The sequence below is a fragment of the Canis aureus genome, chromosome 1 (genome assembly GCF_053574225.1).
Source record: "Canis aureus isolate CA01 chromosome 1, VMU_Caureus_v.1.0, whole genome shotgun sequence".
NCBI classification, from domain to species: Eukaryota; Metazoa; Chordata; class Mammalia; order Carnivora; family Canidae; genus Canis; species Canis aureus.
The window spans coordinates 96,255,091-96,272,973 of NC_135611.1; positions in this window are offsets into that span (position 1 = coordinate 96,255,091).

The following is a 17,883-nucleotide window of genomic DNA, read 5'->3' on the forward strand; positions in this document are numbered from 1 at the left end:
GGGGGGTGTCTCAGCAAGAGGAGAAGCTGGCTGGGGCAGGGACAGAGCTCGGGCCAACAGCAAGAGTGGAGAGCAGCGGTCTTCCCACCGTGGGAGAAGCACAAAGGGGTGCTGCATCCCTGGCGAAGTGAATTCATTTAGAGGATTGAGGAGACAAAATTCAAAAGTAAACATGGAACTGGTGGCCCAAAGACTTCAAATCCCAGGCTGCAGAAGTTGCCCGGAATCGCTTGGGGAACAGCTGTAGGAAATGTCATCTCGTGACCCCCCTGTCCAAACATGGGGAAGGGTGGGGTAATTCTGGGAGGGGTGCATGGCTGGTGTGTGACCGTGGGAAGGATGCTGTGCATAGACACACAAGCAGCAGTTACCTGCGGGGACAGCAGATCCCGAAGCTGCACTAAAGAGTTTTCTGCCTGGACTGAGGGGAGTTGTTTTGCCTTGGGAGTGCAGCGGGACATGGTCAGACTCTCCAGTGAGCACTCGTGCACGAGGCTGTGTGGTGCTCTGGACTTCTGCACGATGCCATCAACAATAGCTATCCTTTTGGGAGCTCCTCCGGTGTCCTCTGTGGACTTGCAAAGTTACTGTGCCATATTAGTCAGGGTTCTCCAGAGAAACAGAAGCAATGGGACATGAGGATATCTGTAGATATAGAGAGAGACTGAGGTCAGTGATGAGTAAGTGCCTTATGCAACTGTGGGAGCTGACAAGTCCTGCAATCTGTTGTCTGGAAGCTGCAGGCCCAGGAGAGTCAAGCCTGCTGTATGACTCAGCCCACATCCCAAGGCCTGAGAACTAGGGGAGCCAATGGCATGCATCCCAGTTGAGGGCAGGAGATGGCGAGATGAAGTGTCCCAGCTCAGGCAGTCAGAAAGGGAGGGCTTTCCCCCTTTCTTCCACCTTTTTGTTCTATTTGTGCCCTCACCAGATTCGATGAGGCCCACCACATTGGGGAGGGTGTCTGCTTCCCTTAGTCCACTGATTCAAATGCTAACTGTGTCCAGAAAGGGTCTGTGAGGACAAACACTCCCAGAATCATGCTTAATCTGGGCACCCTGTATTTTTATTTACAATAAATAAATAAATAAATACATGAGATACTAGTAAAGGTTAATGTATCACATTTTTGGACAAATAAATGTCAAAAGAATTTCTAGTACTGTCCTCACAGCTTGTAAACATCCTGGGCGTTGTGACTCCACTTAACAACCACAGCTCTGTGGCAGGGGGCTCAGAGGCAGAGGGCTAACAGCTCTTTGTACACTTGATAAACTAGGGATCTCTTTTAAACATTTTTTTCAAAGGTGTATTTGAGGACCTCTGCTCAAAGCTCTCAGACATTTCTGAAGTTTAGAGATATGTATATATATATATATATACATATATACACATTCCTATTTATTCTTCCCCTATTTCTTTTCACCAGCCTGGGTTTTAGTAGGTAATATAGCATTGCTGGTATTTTGCAGTTTCGAACTGTGTTTGACACCTCTGCTGTCTCGGCAGTGAGGCTGGGCTTCATAAGGTGTCTGAAGACCCGCCTGTTACCAAAGCGGGCAGGACAGTCATGGGTCTGCCCGGGTGTCTTCCCGTGGCCAGGGAAAGGCTGCCCTGCATGCCAGCGAGCGAAGTCTAATGACAACAGGAAACTATCGAAGTTGGGCTTCGATCCATCAAGAATACTGTGTGAGCCGGGTGTCAGACCACCCCCTTATGGAATAAAAGGCCAATGAATATAAGAGCCTCTTAAAAAGTAGCAAGTCCTTTAAGGGCTAGTGTTCAAATAGGCCTCGGGGAAACAATCACCTATTAAAGTTTTTGTAGGGAGTATGTCTGGATTGATTTTTTTTTTTAAGATTTTTTTTTTATTCATGAGAGACACAGAGAGAGAGAGGCAGAGACTCAGGCAGAGGGAGAAGCAGACTCCACACAGGGAGCCCAATGTGGGATTCAATCCCAGGACCTCGGGATCACACCCTGGGCCAAAGGCAGATACTCAACTACTGAGTCACCCGGGTGCCCCTCTGGATTAATCTTTTAAGGAATACCCTCGAAACTGAACTTAGAGGTTCTTTAAAATTATTACTGACCCCAAAGTCATTCTATTTTGTTATTTTTCTCCCTTGGGTTCCGGTAACCTGTCCTGTATTTGTAAGATATTTGTAAGATTCGCCATCTGTTATTGCCCACTATGTCCTGGGCTTCTGATGTACCAAAAATATTATTTTAAAAAGAACATTTTAAAGCTTCTCATCCCCTCTTTTATGAATGTTTCCTGATGAATCCTTGTGAAGCCATTAAGGTAAGTATGATAATTTATTATTATGTATTTGTTTTTCTATAAAATGAGAACAGCTTGTCTGTAATGGTAACAGAAGCTTCCAGAACATCTGCTTTGAAGTTAACTTCCAAAGGCCTGGCCTGGAACAGTCTGTTCTCAATGTACAGGATTCAATCATTGTTCAAGTCCCTGAGAAGCGATGGCACCAAATCAACTACTGCTGGTTTGATTTACACTATTTTTAAGTCATTTTATTTTTGGCAGTAGATAGTCTGTTCTTGACACATAGTACTTACAAGAATTCCACCAATATTCTGTCTCTATTACTACAGCTAAAGATTAAGTCAGGAAGAGATACACACGGTCAATTCAAGAAATGCGTTTATTGTGGATCTTTGAGGTGTTCTTGCCATTTGAGGGGTTCCTGCAATGACTCGGAGGATCAGAGTGCTAGCCTGAAGTAATCTTGCATAACCCACAAGATACATATCTGCAGAGCTTTTGTCGTGTGATCAACTATAAGAGCATTTCACTTACAACCAATTTTACACATGGCTTCCTGGTTAACTTTTTATTTATTAATTTAGATTGAATTTGCCAACATATAGTATAACACCCAGTGCTCATCCCATCAAATGCCCTCTTCAGCGCCCATCATCACCCAGTGACCCCATCCCCACACCCACCTCCCCTCCAGCAACCCTTTGTTTCCCAGAGTCAGGAATCTCTCATGGTTTGTCTTCCTCTCTGATTTTTCCTCAGTTTCCCTCCTTCTCTTATGGTCCCTTTCACTATTTCTTGTATTCCACATGAGTGAGACCATATGATGATTATCTTTCTCCAATTGACTTTTTTCACTCAGCTTAATACCTCCAGTTCCATCCATGTCGATGTAAATGGTAGGTATTCATCCTTTTTGATGACTGAGAAATATTCCATTGTATATACAGGCCACATCTTCCATCTTCTTTATCCATTCATCTGTCGGAGGACATCATGGCTTCTTTCACAGTTTGGCTATTGTGGACACTGCTGCTGTGAACATTGGGGTGCAGGTGTCCCGGCGTTTCACTACATCTGTATCCTTGGGGTAAATACTCAGTAGTGCAATTGCTGGGTCATAGGGTAGCTCTATTTTTAACTTCTTGAGGAACCTCCTTACTGTTCTCCAGAGAGGCTGCACCAGTTTGCATTCCCACCCACAGTGCAAGAGGGTTCCCCTTCTCCACATCCTCACTGATATTTGTTGTTTCCTGTGTTGGTAATTTTAGCCACTCTGACAGGTGTGAGGTGGTATCTCATTGTGGTTTTGATTTATATCTCCCTGATGTCAAGGGACGTGGAACATTTTTTCATGTACCTGGTTAACTATTTAAACTACAAATATGATCAAAGCCAGTCTCCTGGTTTCTTCTGGTGGAGACTCAGTTTTGCTCATGAAGGTGTAGTCTGAGCTCCAGCAGTGAGAACCTGACACAAGCTTCTAGAAACATAGAATCTTGGGCCCCACCGGGAATCAGAATGGCATTCCAACAGGATTCATATTTCCTTATTGAAGTTTGAGAAGTGTGATCTATAGGAGTGGTTCCCCAAATTCTGCCTTGGTGAAATTAGTGGAGAACAGTGAGTATAGTGAGGTTTTCATAAAGCTAAACAAATGTATTCAACTGTTTGGGTTTTTTTTTTTCCTGGAAAGTTAGGCCCCTCCCACATTCTCACTGGTGCTCCTTGTACAAAATGATGTTGAATTACAGATGATGGTAGTTTGGTTTTTCACTTGGTAAAATAAAAATTCAGCAATTTGATATCAGCTTTCTATTAATTTTTACTTACCTGAGAAGAGACACACAAAGGCCTGGGAAGGTCTAGAATATGGAACAAAGGCCCAGTTCCCTCGTGTGTATGGAAGGCTCTCTGGAACTGTCTCCCACCCGGCCTGCCATCATCCGCCAGTCTGTTCTCCCACCACTATGCTCTGGTCTCTGACTGGACTTCATACCTGAAGCTCCTTCTGCTGCAAATCCCAGTCTCTGACAAGCTCCTTCACTGCCAACCCCAGCTCAATTTCCACCACACCTGTGAAGTCCCTCCGAGTGGTGTTGCCACATTACTTTTCACATTGCATGAAATATTGCATGTGGGATCCCTGGGTGGCGCAGCAGTTTGGCGCCTGCCTTTGGCCCAGGGCGCGATCCTGGAGACCTGGGATCGAATCCCACATCGGGCTCCCGGTGCATGGAGCCTGCTTCTCCCTCTGCCTGTGTCTCTGCCTCTCTCTCTCTCTCTCTCTGTGACTATCATAAAAAATTTAAAAAAATCTTTAAAAAAAAAAAAAGAAATATTGCATGTTCACATTGCATGAAATATTGCATGTTTACCACCACACCTGGACTGCATGCTCCTTTGAAGTAGATGTCACACACACAAAAAAAAAGCAGATGTCACGTCTCCATTGCTGTCTCCTCAACTCCTTAAAGGCTTACACACACACGCACACACACACACACACCCTCAGGAAGTAGTAGCTGGATGCACTGTATATATTTGTAAAGAAGCACCATCCAAGGCAGCTGTCATGAAATGCTCCATTTGATAGGATGAAGTTGGCCAACAGAAAATCTCCTGATCCAGGAGAGCAAATCTGCTCCTGGTTTGCCTCTCATTTGCCATGTGACTTTGGGCATGTCCCTGAATCCCTTGGTGCCTCGGTTTCCATATCCCTTAGGCAGGAATACCTGATTTACCTCACTTCACCTTCCTGCCTGTGAAGAGGAAAGAATTATGGAAGAATTTTTAAAAGTTAAAGCTGAAGCATTAAGCAAATTCTTTGGTGTAAAGATGAGTGCCATTAGTGTGAACACATAACCAAGCTGAATGCACAGGAATGGACAGCAGAATGGCAGCAGCCAGGGGCTGCGGAAATGGGGAAAGTCTGGTAAAGAGATGCATACACTTCCAGCTGAAAGATGAATGAGGTCTGAGGATCTGATATAAAACACAGCGACTACAGTCGATGACACTGTATTGTGAAATTGAAATCTGCTGAGAGAGGGGACGCCTGGGTGGCTCAGTGTTTGAGGATCTGCCTTTGGCTCAGGGCATGATTCCAGGGGCCAGAGATTGAGTCCCACATCGGCCTCCCCACAGGGAGTCTGCTTCTCCCTCTGCCTGTGTCTCTGTGTCTCTCTCGGTGTCTCTCATGAATAAATAAATAAAATCTTTAAAAAATGTGTTGAGGGATCCCTGGGTGGCTCAGCGGTTTCGCGCCTGCCTTTGGCCCAGGGCGCGATCCTGGAGACCCCGGATCGAATCCCACGTCGGGCTCCCGGTGCATGGAGCCTGCTTCTCCCTCTGCCTGTGTCTCTGCCTCTCTCTCTCTCTCTCTGTGTGACTATCATAAATAAATTTTTTAAAAAATTAAAAAAAAGAAATAGATATACTTAAAAAAAATTTGTTGAGAGAGGAGAACTTAAATATTCTTACCAAAAAAAAAAAAAAAGTATGCAATGTGAAGGATGTAATAAGTAACTCGTTGGGGGAATCCTCTCACAATATATATGTACATCACATCATCATATCATGAACTTTATTTTTTTTAAAGATTTATTTATTTATTTATGATAGACATAGAGAGAGAGAGGCAGAGACACAGGCAGAGGGAGAAGCAGGCTCCACGCCGGAAGCCCGATACGGGACTGGATCCCGGGACCACAGGACCGCGCCCTGGGCCAAAGGCAGGTGCTAAACCACTGAGCCACCCAAGGATCCCCCATATCATGCACTTTATGTTACAGTTTTGCCAGTTATACCTCCATAAAAGTAGAGGAGGAAAAGAATGAAGGTATACAATATATGAGTAGTAGGTAACTGTTAGCATGCTAAGGCTGTCACAACAAAGCACCGTGGCCTGTGTGGCTTAGATGACAGGTATTTATTTCTCTGGGTTCTGGATATTGGAGGTTCTAGGTCAAGGCTGGTTTCTCTTGAGGCCACTCTTCCTGGCTTGTGGATGGCCACCTTCTCCCTGAGGCCCACATGGTCCTCCCTCTGTGTGTGTCTGTGTCCTAATCTCCTTTTCATATGAGGGCACCAGTTCTATTGGATTAGTGCCCACCCTAATGAACTCATTTTAACTCTATTACCTCTGCAAAGACCCTGCCTTCACTCTGAGGTCTGGGTGGGAGGGGGTTGAGGGCTTCAACATATGCATTTGGAGAGGACACAATTCAGTCCATAAGTGATCTATTTAATTTAGCATAGTATTTGGTGGAGTTTTTTATAAAGCTAGGATGCCTCCTACATGGGTTATCCACTCTACAAGTGCAGCCAGTTGTTATGGTTTCCTTTTTTTAAATATTTTATTTATTTATTCATGAGAAACACACAGAGAGGCAGAGACATGGGCAGAGGGAGAAGCAGGCTCCTTGCAGGGAGCCTGATGTGGGACTCCATCCCAGGACCCTGGGATCACGCCCTGAGCCAAAGGCAGACATTCAACTCCTGAGCCACCCAGGTGTCCCAGCTGTTATGATTTCCAACACTTTCCAACAATAGGTCACCTCAGAAATGCAGACACCTTTAAATTAGCAATGGTGAACCAGAGCAGTTCACCCTCCTAAGTAGGATTTGACTCCAATGTGACTCAAATAGATAAAGTCATGTCTATAGTATTCTTCAAGTTATAAAGATATTAAAGAAACATAATATGAAAGTATATGAAGAAAATTTTAAGGCTTCCACTTCTCTGATCTGATCCTTGTCAAATGACCAGTGTTAAGCAAACCAGTAGTGTATACTTTCCCATATTAAATATGCCTGTATATGAAAACAGACACAGACACACACACATATGGGGCTCCATATGGAGGTATTTTCACACCCATTTCACTTTTATCAGTAATCCATCCCAATATCTCAGTTTCATGATGTAATTTCAGTGGAAGTGTATTTAGTAGCTCAACATTACATATCATCAACACATCTCAGTGTGGTGAGGGTCATGTAACACACCTTCCACTTGCTGATCACAGCAGGAAGTCCTGGTGGATTTCTTTCTAGCACAGACACCTCTGGTTAGCCACTTGACCACTATGTTCCGTGCTCTGTCCTCTGATAGAGAGGCAGGAATAAAAGAAATGTCCACTCTCCTAGACTCCCTTGCAGTGAGGGGTGGAGTTGCAACCTGCTTTGTCAATGGAATGGAAAGGACGTCAGCTCTGGCTTCTGAGAAAGATCTGTCTCTCCTGATAGAAGGGAAGGTGTCTACAGTGCTCTTCTCTAGACCATGTTGAAATCAGGGACTTTTATTCATCAAAATACACCATTAGGTGGATGAATTGTCAGTCCATAGACTGGAAGATTCTCCACCAATGCCTATCACCAACAAGAGAGTCATAATCTGCTAAAAACTGCTACCAGTCCATAAGAAAAGGGGTACGCTTCCCTAGAGAGGATATCCAACTGGCTAATTACCATATGAAAGAGTGCCCAACTTTCTTAGTTATCAGAGAAATGCAAATGAAAACCACGATGAGATCTACCACTCACTCACTAGAATGCCTAAAATCAAAAGGCTTAAAATACCAAGTGTTGACAATGAGAAGGAGCAAGCAAAATTTTCATACCTTGTTGGCAGGAATGTAAATAGGTATAATAAATTCAAAATGATTTGTCAGTATCTACTAAGGATGGGCATATATGCAAATCCTGTAACCCAGCAATTTTGCAGACATACATCCACACAAAAACCTGTATGAGTGTTGAGAGCAACATTATTCATAGCTAAAACCTGGAAATAACCCAAGTATCCATCAATGGTGAAAGAGATCAATTAATCCTGGTATTCTCACATAGGGAAGTAATGTACAACAAAACATGAGCAGTCAGAAGAGGCATGAACAACCTCAATAAATCTTACAAACACAACATTGCCAAAAAAAAAAAAAAGCCATACTTAAAAGAATACATGCTATCTATTTATAGATATTTATATAATTTTTAAAGATTTTATTTATTTATTAATGAGAGACACAGAGAGAGAGGCACAGACATAGGCAGAGGGAGAAGCAGGCTCCTCTAAGGGAGCCTGATGTGGGACTCGATCCCTGGACCAGGGATCACGTCCTGAGCCAAAGGCAGATGCTCAACTGCTGAGCCGCCCAGGCGTCCCTATATAATTTTTTTTTTAAAGGGTAAAACTCCTATATGGTGTTAGAAGTCAGGAAAGTGGTGGTTTTGGGGAAAAAAGGAGATGTAGCGATGGGGAGAGGGGATGAGGACGCTCCTGGGTAACAGCAGTGCTCTGTATCGTGACCTGGCAGGGTTCACTGTGTAAAGACCAATCCAACTGTGCAATTATTATTCCATATTTTCTGTGCCTGTTTTATACTACAACCAACACTGTTTCTGGCTAAAGAAATTGTGCTTAACAATGGAGGAGGGGAAGTCTGTGTCTCAGGCGAAGCATTTGAACTTTCTCCATAAGAAATGGGGATCTGGGGGTGCCTGGGTGGCTCAGTTGGTTGAGTGTCTCCCAGGGTCCTGGGATCAAGCCCTGCATCGGGCAGGGAGTCTGTTTCTCCCTCTCCCTCTGCCCCACTTGTGCTCTCTCTCTCTCTCTCTCAAATAAATAAAATCTTAAAAAAGAAAAAAGGGGGAGCTGGTGAAGATTTTTTTGTGTGTGTGAAGATTTTTAAGCAGGAGAGTGGTGTGGTGGGCTGTACTGGTGCACAGGATTCACTGGGCAGTCGTGAGGGGAAGAGGTCGGTAGGAAGAGCAGTCAGGGGGCAGCGGCAATAGTACAAAAAGAGAAGAGGACTGTGTCCAGGGCCACTGCAGCATCCTGTCCAGGGTAGGAGCATCACCAGGAGGATGAAGTGAGAGTCTGCAGGATCTCAGTGATCAGCTGGATGTGGAATGAAGAGCAGGCAAGAGCTGAGAATGGAACTGGGGTTTCTGGCAGCAAACCTAGCCTCTGGGTCAGAGCCCCCAGCCCAGAGCCTCAGTCTCAAGGCCCAGCCACACCTGCTGTGTCTCTGTCCCTGTGGGACATCCCCAGTTTTGTTGTCTTGGCATCCTGGTGTTTGTAACAACCATCAAAGGAGATCCAATCTAGCAGCGATGAGACACAAGCAAATACAAAGCCTGCATAATCCAGTGATCAAACAGCAGCACCCAGAGTGGAGCAGATGGAGATGATGCTTCAAAAACGCACCCCCCAGACCGCAGTCCTGATGGGAGTCAGTGCTCCTGTCCAAAAATGCAGCCTCAGCCTGACTATAAGGAAATAACCAGGGAAACCTGGAGTCCAAATATTCTACGGGACCACTAGCCCGGGGGACTCTTCAAAAAAGTGAATCTTTTTGGATGAAAAAAAAAAGAAAGTAGGGACTGTTCTAGATCAAAACCAACCTAACCAAATGCAATGTGTGAATTTTAAATAGAAAAAAAGGCTACAGAAGGTCTACCAGGAAATTCTAAGTATAGGTGATTTTGTGGAATCCTTATCAGGTGTTTGGTGTGATAATATCACACAGGGCAATTTCCTCATTCTTAAGAAATACGTATTTAAACACGTGGGGGGTGAAATGTCACGATGTCTGCAACTTCCTTAGAAAAACAAATGTTAACAACTGATGAGTGTACCTTTTACCAGTTAACAAATTGGTAGAAGATATATAGGTGTCTGTTGTACTCTTCTTTCAAGTTTTCTATAGATTTAAAATTTCTCAAAAAGAATTTTAGGAAGAAGAACCTCTAAGCACTGCATAATGAAAAACAAAACATAGTTTTAAAAATAAATTTTATTTTGGAGCGATAGGGACCAAAACACGCTGTTCCACAAATATGTCACGTGGTGAAACCTACGGTGTCATTCTACCCTCTAACCTCTGAACGCTAGGTTCAGGGAAACCCCGAGAAATGGGATAGAAAGCTGCAAAATGCAAAGAAACAAAGACATGGGCAAGTAGGTTTGATAAAGGGCCAGGGAGAGAGTGAGAGCAAATCCCAGACATGTGGACAGAGAAGCGGAGACTCTCCCACGAAGAGAGAACACAGGGGGCCACAGAACAGCGTCCTCTTGGAAAATGGCACTAAGGAGGTTCACAGGTTGGAAGCAGGTCAGCACTCGAGCACCAGCCTGCCCCCCTCTAGCTGCAGGACGTTGGGCAAGTTTTTCCTTGTAACTGTCCACATTTCCGCTTCTTTATCACCGATGATGATTAAAATACACAGTCACCCCTGCTGCAGAGAGGCACCTGGCCCCTGTTACAATGATCCAGACGTACTTTACAAGTCTTCTTGTGGGGTGCCCAGAAGTCAAAATAATGATTCTGCTGCAGGACCGGTTGCCTTTTTTTTTTTTAATTATTAAAATCTGAGTGGATACACATAGAACATTCTGCACTAGGTCATACTGTATTAAAAAGAGGTGCGCCGAACTGAATAAGAATTTTTACCTTCATATGCAAATTGCAAAGATGTTCTCTTTGGCGGGGAGGAGAATGGGACACAGATAAGATAGAGGACGTCTGCCTCAAATGCATTTTATTTAAAACAAAAACTGGCCAACTCTTGATTAGATTTTAGGTGCTAAAAATACTGAGAAAATAGGAAAATACATCAAGCCTGTTACTGCAGCCCTTTGGCATGCATCTGGATCACTCTTCTTTAGGTTTTGTGTTTTTGTTTCTTTTTTACCCCAGCCTTTTTCTCTTCAATTTCACTATATTTCAGAGAAGGTGGGGTAGCCCAGAACCATGTAGAGTTGTGCGGCTATGGCTGCTCCTGCTAGGATTACGTTCTGTTTCGTGCTCAATACCATCTTTTTCCCCAAGAAGGAGCTTAGGAAGTCTGTGGCGGGGCATCCAGATAGAATGAAGTAGAAGCTGCAGGTGCGCGGGGAGCCTGCTCCAGACGCCGGGAGAGACTGGGGAGCCACAGCCACCCTCATGCTTTCTTCTGCCGTGACTTCTGGACACTTGTCCCCCTCTGGGACACCAGTTACGGAGGAAGGAGGACAAGATCGTCCAAGAGGCCTAGAAGTACTGTTCAGGCTAAGTTTAACAGGAAGTATATCTTATTTGTTCGTGTTTTTCCTAACAGCAGAAAGAAGCTTGAGAGAAACACGGGAGTAGTTATCAGAATTTAAAGGAGCTATTCTTGGCAAGAGCTGAGTTGTAGAGTGAGCTAAGTGTTGCAATGCGATGTTTTTTTCAGCATGCTGAGGGGGGAGGGCCCCCCCACATTAGCTGAGTGGCCAGGTACACTGAGTGTCCTGCTTAACTCCTAGTGTCAAGTGGACTGGATCACAGGATTCCCTGGGCATTTGGCTAAACATGATTTCTGAGCGTGTCTGTAAGGGTGTTTCTGCATCGATTAACATCTGAATAATTGGCCTAAAAAAGCAGATTGCCCTCCCCAATGTGGGTAGGCCTTCGCCAGTCCACTGAAGGCCTGGGACATGGTCTCCTCTCCTTGGGCTGGAAGTTATACCATCAGCTCCCCTGACTCTCAGGCCTGTGGACTTAGACTGGAATGTACAACTACACACTCTGAGGTCTCCAGCCTGCATACAGCAGACGTTGGGGCTTCCCAGTCTCCATAATTGCACAAGCCAATCCTCATAATAATAAATCTCTCTCCTATACTAGAGATACATGTATGTCATGCATATAGACTCACGTACGTATCTCTAAGTACGTAAACATCCTACAGGTTCTGCTTCTGTTTCTCTGCAGAACCCTAATACAGTGATGTTTATGACTCATACGTGTAGATTGCAGTTGAAACCATGGATGTGGGTGGTATGATCCCAAGAGGGCACGTCATGGGCAGAGAGAACAGCACCTAGGACAGCACCCATCCACACTCAGGAGCCGGAAGGGTCTGTAAACAATACTCGGAAGGAGAAGCCAAAGGGGGAGGAGCAAAACCCTGGTGGCCCTGGTGTCACAGAACCCAGAGCAGGGACCACAGGAGAAAAGTGGAAGGAGAGTCATTTTTAACTAGGATTTGGACATTCCCCTTGCTAACTTCGGACATTCAAACTGCCAATTTTCTACGCTGACTTAGTTCATTTTCGTAGCTTCTCTATATTTATCTGAAATGTCACTGCCTGGGAGAGTTGCACATGGAAATGGATATTGCTTCTTAAAATATTTTTCTTTGAGGCTTAGTGGGGGGGCTCACATGGTGCCAAAATATTGCCCCACAGACCACTTGTTGCTGGCAGGGGCAGGGTGGGGGGTGGAATGCAGCCCACAATGGGAGGACTGGGCGTGATCCGTGTGTTAGCAGTACTGAGAGTGGGGAATCAGATCACGGCTCCTCCTTCCTGGAACAATGTGAACTTTATGCCAGCGCTTAGGAAGTGTCCTTGTGCAAAAGGGTTAGCCTGGCTTGAATGAAGCCTTTCTAGCTGCCTCCTGGGTTATAGATAAAACCAGGATAAAGGAGCAAGGGAAGTAGCCACACATTGAAACAAACAGATAAAATCAGGAGGTGGGACATTCACACTACAATTGTACTCAGTGTACAGTATAACTGTCCCTTCAGAAAGTCAGGGTCCTATAACAGGGGCTTGGGGGAGCCCAGGAAGGGACGACGTTTTATCATGACAGATTATACTAGACATAGTAATGCAGGTTATAGTCCTTACCTGGAGCCTGGTGTGTACACAGAAGAGCAAGTTCTGAAATAATTGGGAAACTTAGCTATGACTTGATATTGGAGACACTGGGGCATTATTAATTTGGGTAGGTATGATAATGATCATGTGATTATAAAGTAAAAGTTTCTTCTTTTAAAAAAAGAAATGCATACCGAAGTATATCAAAGTGAATTGTCATAACATGTATGACTCACATTGCCCATATTGCAGAAAAATGCAGGGAAGGGATGTCTTTATTTTATTTTATTTTATTTTATTTTATTTTATTTTATTTTATTTTATTATTTTATTTGGTGGGGGATGTCTTTATTTTAAAGAGATACACAACACAATGTTTATGTCATGTGTTTACATTAAAATATTTACATTAAAATATTAAGAGTTTACATTAAAATATTTCACACACACAAATTAAGCAAATAGAGCAGAACTAGACATTACTGATGTTTACTGACATCTGGTTCTCCCTACTTTCTGTTGGCCTGGGGAATTCCACCCCTCCCCACCAACCCCACCAACCCCATGCTCCCCCCCCCCCCCCCCCGCCCCAGCACATTTCCGAAGTTAACACCCTAGTGGCCAGGTCATCAGATCTGCCAATGTGCCAATGGAACGTGAGCAGCAGTAATGAGGTACGTCAAGGGCAAGCATCTCATCATCTGCATTGACTCCCCAGGGTGCTCTGGGCCTGATACTAGCAAGCCCATTTGGCTACAGAAGGAAAAACCACATTTGCTAATAGCCCTGACCATGTCCAGAGTAAGAGAGGAAACCCCTTGATAACACAAACATGTACCTGACTCTCCCACCCTCGACACTTTCCTTGGCAGATTGGGGTGGGGGTTGTGTAGGGTAATGTAAATTTTTTTTTTTTTGTCTTGTGTGTTAATTTCCAATGCTGGTGTCAAAGATGAAAAAACAAGAAAGGGGAAAGACGTAAGTTGGGTGCACGTCAGTGGTGGACTGAAAACCATCGGCAGCGTCCCTAGATAGGTTCAGTAGATAGAAGTGCACATGCAAGAGCATGTGTGTGTTTAACACGGTCAGAGAGGGAACGGAAAGATGAAGAGGGGCCTGCAATCTGTGACTCTAAACATTCATAAGGTTCTCCTTCAACCACCCTTTGTGGCCTTCTGTGTCCTCAGGCTGAGAAACGCAAATATGACCCCATGCTGGTGTGCGGGCTAGCTGGCAGTAGTGATGGGGACACAGAGGCCTGACTGGGGTGCCTGCTCTGACCTGGCCTCCTTGCCGAAATGTCAATCTGGTCCTTGTAACAACAGGGCTGGGATGCTTCATTGGCAGAGACAGACAGACAGACAGACACACAGGTGACATTATTTCAGTATAACCAGGATTTAGGTAATGAATCCCACTGCCCTGCCTTGAGTCCACTAATGAGCCCTATTTCTTTCCCTTTGCTCTTCACCATGTGTTTTACCTGATTTAACAATCGCAGTGCTTACAGCAGCTTCATTTGGCCAATGAGACCTTCTGTGCTGGGGCGTCTGGGATCACTTGACTGCTGGTGTCTCACTGGCAATGAATATGGGATGGATCCCATCTAGGTGCACAGAAGAACCAGATCACACTGCAGAAATGCTCTGTGAAATTAAAGCCATATTTAGGAAGAAAACCTTCAGCCTAGGAGACTCTGAAAACCTGACTAGTCTATGCATTAAAAAGACTTTAAAGCAACAGGTTAGGGAATAAATCCAGGTCAAAACTCAGCAGAGGCCTGATTAAATCTATTGAGAACAAAACCCCCAGAAAACCTCTATTGAGAACAGAAAACCCCCAGAAAACCTCAATTGAGAACAAAACCCCCAGAAAGCCAAAGACGATGTACTCGGGGTTGGTGGACTGTGAGGAGCGAGGGCAAGCCAGGGTGGGGCAGACGTCCAGCCGGAGAGTGCCCACCTCTCTGCGAGCTGACCCTGGAGGGCTCTGGACACCCCAGCTCCCCAGTCTGCCTAGCGGCAGAGAGAAGACCACTATGGTCAGTGATGCAGAGCGTGATCCACAAACCCAGAAACACTGCCCGGGGCCCAGTCACCTTGTCATAACAACAAGGAACTTACACCAGGTCAGACTTAAAGGGGTAAAGAATCTGATCACATCTTACGAAACATAATGAGTTAACAGTGAGAGGGAAAAAGACTCTGCCCTGAGCCACTCTGCCACTGTGGCTTTGTCTTTCCGAGAACATCTTACAAATGGAATTGTCCCAAGCTGGACTTCTTTCTCTCTGCATCATGTCCCCGAGATGGACTCCAGGGGCCTTGTGTGTCACTCATGTGTCCTTTCTTGTTGCGGAGCAGAATCCAGGGGCGCGGTTATCCCACCATCTGCTCATCCTCTCACCTGCCAAAGGACATCTGGGCTGTGTCCAGCTTTTGACGATTACAGGTAAAGCTTGTGCAAGTTTCTACGTGAAAAGAACACTTACTTCTCGAGGGTAAGATCCCAGGAGTGGGACTGCCAGGCCATCTAGTAAGTGTATGTTGAACTCGGTGGGACACTCTCAAGCCCTCCCCGGGGCGTGTGCCCCATCCGGCAACCCTGAGTGATGTGCACTGTCTAATTGGTCTGTATCCTTGTCAGCACTTGGTATTGTCAGGGTTTTCCATTTTAATCATCCTAATAAGTGTGTTGTGTTTCCTTATTATTATTTTTTTTTTTGCTCTTTCTTGGGAAACTTTGGAGATTCATTGATTCTAAAAATGAGCAAACAAAACCCAAAGCTCTGTCACTTACTATATACCTGGAGGAAAAAATATGGAAAGAGGTTGAGGAGGAGAAATCTGAACAGCCGAAGGGCAACAGAAGTTTCAGACATCATCAGAACAGTTTTAGGAACAGATGTTACATAGGAAATATAATGGCATTCAGGGCACCTGGATGGCTCTGTAGTTGAGCATCTGCCTTTGGCTCAAGTTGTGATCCCGGGGTCCTGGGATCAAGTCTCGCATCGGGCTCCCTGCCTGGAGCCTGCTTCTCCCTCTGCCTGTGTCTCTGCCTCTCTCTCTATGTCTCTCATGAATAAATAAAATCTTAAAGAAAAAATAACGGTGCTCTCTCTTTGACAGGAAGACTATATAAAACCAATGGTGCATTCAGGTGTTGGGGATATGTATTCTCACCTCCGGCAACCCCTCTGTGAGGTGCGGAAAGACCCAGGAACCTAGAACGAGGACTCTCACAACAGCAAATCATCCCGTGAGTGAGCTATGCAAGCCCTTCACTCTCACAATCCATCCCTTTAGCTAGAAGTCAGTTTTGGATAACCCACTTTCTTTTCTCTGTTCCATGTCGGCAAGTGGGCTTTTGGGGCTAAAAGTCTGTCCCAGTCTGAATCTGCACAGACACTAATTTCACATACTCACACTCAGACACACACACATGTGTGTGTTCTGACAGTATGCCGGGTCTTATAACAAACTGAGACACTAACTGGAAAACAGTGAGAAACACTGATAACCACTAGTACAGTGGGCTACATGGACCCCTGTCTAGACTTGATGGGACCAGACTCTCAACTCCTATTCAGTGAAGAGCACAGCATGGCCTGACCCAGAACCCGTGGTGCGCCATTCCTGTGTGAGGCTACAACCTCCCTGCCAGTGGGCTTGCTGGTGTTGACAAACTTGGATGGAGAAGCCCTGGGCCTTGGTCCCTCCCTCACCTGGTGCTGAGTCGATACCTGTGTTGCCTGGAAGTCCTTATCGTTTACCTGCCACTGCAAGACCACAGTCGACCAAAGGTTGGGGAGATTTACTAAGTTGGCTCAATGACAAGCTACAGTTGAACACATAATCACAGCATATTTTGCAATGTATTTTACAACACCAAGTGGTATGATATGTGGTCTGCATATTGATGGACTATACTGAGATGTTGTTGGCAATAGGGTAGAGCATTACAACTAAAGTCACAACGTTTCCAGGAACACCTTCAGGGAAACATCCTGGGGCTGTAACACAGGAGGCTATGGGTGAAGTAGCTCAGTAAGGAAACAAATACACCAGTTGGACAAGACGCATTATCTCACAGAAGATAGCAAATGATGCTCCTGAAACCTTAGAACACTGAGGAAGAAATCCTTTGATAATGAGGGCTCAACAGACACATTCCCTGACCAAGCAAGCCCTATTAGCAGCTGCCCAAGGGAGCGAGCCTTCTATCCATCAGCAGAGAAAGAGAATCTCGACATAAATGGAACCAGAGATAATGTGCGGGTTGCAGGCAGCTATCCCACAGAGGGAAGGAACACCGTCTTGCTGCCAGTGGTACAAACTCATGGTTAGCAGCTGCTCTCCAGACACCCCCTGCAGTGACAGCACCCACTGGGCTCCTGCACATGGGAGAGAGAGGCTCCCGCTTCTCCTTCTCTCCAGGCTGCAAGTATGCAAAGTTCCTTTGACTCGGTTGGCCTATAGAGAATTAAGAAGCACCCATTAAAAATAGGTGGAAATGTAAACCAGTGCAAAAACTGGAAAACACAGTGGAGGTTCCTTAGAAAATTAAAAATAGAATTACCATATGATTCAGTAATTCCACTGGCAGGGCATTTACTAGAAGAGAATGAAAACATTAATTCAAAAGATGTATGACATCCTTATGCTTATTGTGACATTATTTACAATAGGCAAGATACGGAAGCAACCAGATGTCCGTCAATAGATGAATGGATGAAGAAGAGGTGGTGTGTGTGTCCACGCACGCACGCACAATATAGTATTACTCAGCCATAGAAAACAAAGATATCTTGACATTTGTGAAACATGGATGGACCTAGAGGCTATTACACTAAATGAAATAAGCCAGGCAGAGAAAGACAAATACCATATGATTTCACTTATACACGGAATCTAAAAATCAAAATAAACAAAGGAGAAAGAGACCCATAAATATAGGGAAGAAACTG